The 5,173-nt window shown below is 24.0% G+C and overlaps 1 pseudogene; it reads left to right on the forward strand.

Moving 5' to 3' along the window:
* The first annotated feature begins 129 nt into the window (after positions 1-129).
* Positions 130-2,977, forward strand: LOC139225554 (histone acetyltransferase KAT8-like; annotated as a pseudogene).
* The last annotated feature ends 2,196 nt before the right edge of the window (positions 2,978-5,173 follow it).

Genomic DNA, 5,173 nt, shown 5'->3' on the forward strand with positions numbered 1-5,173 from the left:
ATCTGCACGTGAGTATGAAAATGTTAGCTTTAAATTCAATGATAGCATCCTAAAAACAACAATGGTTCACTGGATATCAAACTCTAGCTTGAGTATATTGTATTTAATATTTATGAAATACTGATTAAGATGGTGGACCGGAAAGAAAAATGACGAGAAATCGTAAACGAAAGCTTGATGAAATAAATCATGTACCTCAAGTATGATAAATATATATTACTTTTTAAAGTTTAAATAATATATATTTTAATTTTAAGAATTCTCGCAAGCATTAAGATTTATTTATTTTGTAACTATTTTTAGAAATATCTGAAATATTTTTATCTATATTTGTATCTTATATATATTAATCTATTTAAGGTTATCAGATAATTTAATTCATATTTTTAAATACCTTGTGTTATGTTGATTTTATATAAAAACACATACCAGTATAGCTTTATAAATTTCATTAAAAGCTTAAAATTTATTATAGAAAAACTTGATATAATGAATATCTCAGTAAAGACTTTTAAAATTAAACTATATTTTATAGATTTAATAAAATATCATCCTTAGTTTTTTATGTAAGTATTTTTATATGAAAGGTATAAATCACAATGAAGATATTGCTTTTAATTGATAGAAACTTTTACTTTGCGTTTCTCACATATAATTGATTTTACAAGTTACTTTTTATATAGATTAATTATTAAAAAATATCATGTGATTCCTTATAATTTTTCAATCATTTAACTAATATTTTTTTTATTTTACACACTAAATAATGATATATTTAAATTGAATATCTTTTAAAAATTATAAAATTATTTTAGAGTGAAATCATTTTATGGTCGATTATACCATATACCTTCCAAGGTATTATTTCACGTTTATATTGTTTCAATTGATTTATTAATTTATTAAATCATCTGCTCCAATATATTCTGAAGAATATATATATGATGATTATATATAAATCAGAAATTGGAAATTGGAATGTTTTAGGCACATTATCTTCCCTAATAATTTACTTTTATACTATAGTACATAATATCCGATTAACTTGCTTGAAATATAGAATAATTATTTTTTTTCCTACTCATTTTAGCTTGTAGTATTCACTCAAAACTACACTATTAACTTTACTGCCAAAGAAAATTTTTTATTAAAAACTATAATAATTAGCAAGTAAGAATACTTTGTTTAAAACTATGTTTATGCTTTATTAAATATTTCAAAATAAATTAATTGAAAATTAGTAGTATTCCTAGAAGAAATGATAAAATTATTTAAGAAATTATAATATTATTTTTTATATTCTAAAAATTACATAGAGTCTAAATAACATTAACATTAACTTGTGTGATAAATTATTAGACTAATGGTAATTGAAAAATAATTTTAGAATCAATTTGAAAATGTACGATGTTATAATACTTTTTATTCAAATTAGATTTTATGACTACATTAAAGTCAGTGATAATTCAAAAACTTTTACAAAGTATTAGTTTTATTTTAAATCTTCTGATTTAAAACTGTTTAAAAAAATAAAAATAGTTTCATTCAAATCAGAATCAATAGCAAGTAGCATACAACAAACAACAAACAGCAGTAAAGGAATATTTTTTAAAAGAAATATTAAGATACTTTACATTTCAAATTAACAAAATCTACATTAGACACTATCTTTTATACAATCTAAATATCAAATCAATAATAAATAGTCTTTTTTATATATACTCATTAATAATTAATTAAATAATGATTATAAAATAAATATATTTATAAAAGTTATCTATAGTAAAATTTGAGTGGTATTTTCTTTTTAAAGGTCACGTGTAATTATTATTTTATATTATTTTAGAACATTGAAGATATGGATGCAACAACTGCTGCCCTTGAAAAAGCGCACGAAGAAGTATTTTTTTATAAATAAATCTTTATAATTTTTTGATAAATGAATTTTTTATAGTTTACAAAGATCAAATATATTGAAGAAATCGAATTTGGTTATTATAGTATAAAAGCGTGGTATTTTTCACCATACCCAAATGAATATGGAAAAGCATCCAAATTATTTATCTGTGAATTCTGTTTAAAATATATGCTTAATGAAGCATCATATATGAAACATATGGTATATTAAATTGATATATTTACAATTAATTATTTATTTACTTAGGATGTTGTAATTATCGACTACGTGATAAAATCTACACAAAAGGTAATTTAGTAATGTATCAAGTGGATGGATCTAATCAAAAAGTAAAATTAAAAAACTTTTAGCAAATTTATAATTTATATAAATTTAGCTGTATTGTCAAAATTTAAGTTTATTATCAAAGCTATTTCTTGATCATAAAACACTTTATTATGATGTATCTCATTTTTATTTTTATACTCTAATGGAAACTGACGAATATGGACAACATCTAGCAGGTTATTTTTCAAAAGTATTTTCCATTTTATCTATCTTTGATTAATGATTAATAATAATTTAATAATAATAATTAATTAATAATTATAATAGGAAAAAAATTCTCAAGAAGACTATAATTTATCCTGCATTATGGTGTTGCCACCTTATCAAAGAAAAGGCTATGGAAAATTTCTTATATCAATGAGTAACCTATTGATTTCATTTATCAAGTCATTTTTACTATTTAGGCTACGAACTGTCAAAATTAGAAGGTAAAATTGGTACACCTGAAAAACCACTTTCAGATCTTGGTAGACTTAGCTACAGAAGTTATTGGTGTTGGGTACTTTTAGAGTATCTAATGAAAACAAACTGTGCACCAATAAATCTAGGTTGTTTAAGGTTTATCTATTTACCTTTTTAATCATTGTTATATTTTGATATTAAGCTTAATTACTGGATTCAAAAAGATGATATTATTTATACTCTCCAAACACTTGGTCTTTTAAAAATATTGGAAAGGTCAATATGTTATATGTGCCACATCAAGAGTTATTACAGATTTTCTTAAAGGTGGTAATTGTAAACCACCTAAAGTTGTTGCTGATCCTCATTATCTTTGCTGGAGGCCACCTGTTATTACAAATTCCAATAAGCATTGGAAAGTTAATTATTAAAATCTATTCTATTACCAACAAACACTTCTTATAATATGTATAATACTTAATATGTTTATTCTAACAACATAAAACTTGCTTTTATGAATCTATTTAAAAAAATAATTTTTTTTTATTTATAATGATGTTTTTTTTAATATAACAAATAATGATCTGTAACTTAGTTTTTTAATTCTGACTGATTTTTTTTATAAATTTTTATCTTTCTCTCGTATAAGACTAAATTATTATTTTATAATTTTTATAAATATTTATAAAAATTACAAATAGTAAATTGGATTACGATTTGCATTTCTTATGAACTTTTTTACTTTAATTCAAATACAAAGAATATTTCACGTGAAGACATACATATAAACTAACCACTTTCTGATAGTATTGACACGTTTTGCTACCTATTATTGCACTAACATATGCGATGAATTTTTGATATATTTTTATTTAAAACCAGGTATTGCCGTATACATTTTTTTTCTGTCGATGATTCATATTATCTATAAATAGGATTAAGAATTCTCGATTAATTTTTTTTTCTAATTCGGTAGATAAAAGTCGTCTACAATCTATGAAAATACAGTATACGTAAGCAAATAATAAATGGAAATATGGTATGCGCGAGTGAATGTTCTATTAATATACACTCAATTGGATAGATATTAATTAAAGTATAGAATGTTTAGCATTGACTTTGTATGATTGATCAATTTTTGCTGTTCATTTGGATGGGCCAATAAGTCTTAATTTGCTAAAAAAAATTTAATTAAGCAGATAAAATAGGCATGGCAAGGAGCATGGTCGCTACCTTATGAAGAGTTTGAAAAATTAGTTTAGACGTTTCCATTTTGTCGTCAAAATTGAGAATATTCAATATTATCAATTTGAATGTATGTTTATAGCAATCCAATTGTATCATAGATAATATTTTAGGAAAAGTGATCTTTTCCATTTTTTCGCACTAGGATTTTCGACTTTGTGGCAGTTAATTGAAGGAAATCTTTCTGAATAATGTAATTAACAGATAAAACTAAAATCAACACCTTTTGAGTTTTTTCAGTATTTGCGGAAATGTTTTACACCGTAAATTTTTTATTGAGAAAGTAATCCCTTCATTATTCCATAATGTGTGCAAACTGCATAAATCGATTCATAAAGTGGATTTTAACTATCGCAAGTATAAAGAAAATTGGTGAGAGCTTGACAATAAACTGAATATCTCTCTATATCGTCAATTATTTTTTAATTTCACTAAAAACTTTTAGAAAAGTGAATTATTAATAAAAATCGAATTATTAATTGCTAAATTCGTCAATTTTGATAGCAATCTGGAAATTAGTTTTAATATCATCAATGGGTTTTATGTTTTATGGTGCAGGATCGAAAGTAATACCAAACAGATTCTCACCATGTAAATCAAGCATTTCAAATACCTTACCCAATTCAACTTACATTAATAGAGAGTTTGCTATAGTGATCTGAGTGATAGTAACCATCTTGATGAGTATACATAGATTCTGAAATACAGGCCACTACGTTAAGACTACGTTAAGGTAAGGGTTCGAAGACCAACCAAGGTCTTTTCATTACAAGGGATAAAGTGGAATTGTGAAGTAAATTTTTAAGCTTCATAATTTCTTTTTGAAATATAACTGGAATATGATTCTTTCTTGATTCCTCTAGACCTCGTGTGGCAGCATACTTTGTTAAAAATGATTTGAATGCACTTTTTGATTTTAGTCATTAAATTGGATATTATCTTGTATAAAAACCATTACTAATTCAATGAAAATTTCGTACTGCTAATCTCATTTTTCCTTATGAATTCTGTCATTAGTGGATTATCTATTTTATCGGATAAATTTATATGTTTTTTTGATTTGAGGTTCATCATTACTCGATTTTAAAGCTAGCAGTGACTATATAGCAACGTGTTTTACAAGTAATTTCATCGTTAGTTACGATACGACAAATTTTCCCGATTATGCGCGCGCGTGGTTTTTCGTTTTTGTGCAAGATTAATTCTAATAATGCTCAAAGAAGATTATACTGTTTTTTTATAAAATGAGGAAGCTTAAAAATTATTTATTGGGCTACTGCT

This window comes from Pempheris klunzingeri, unplaced genomic scaffold (genome assembly GCF_042242105.1).
Source record: "Pempheris klunzingeri isolate RE-2024b unplaced genomic scaffold, fPemKlu1.hap1 Scaffold_851, whole genome shotgun sequence".
NCBI classification, from domain to species: Eukaryota; Metazoa; Chordata; class Actinopteri; order Acropomatiformes; family Pempheridae; genus Pempheris; species Pempheris klunzingeri.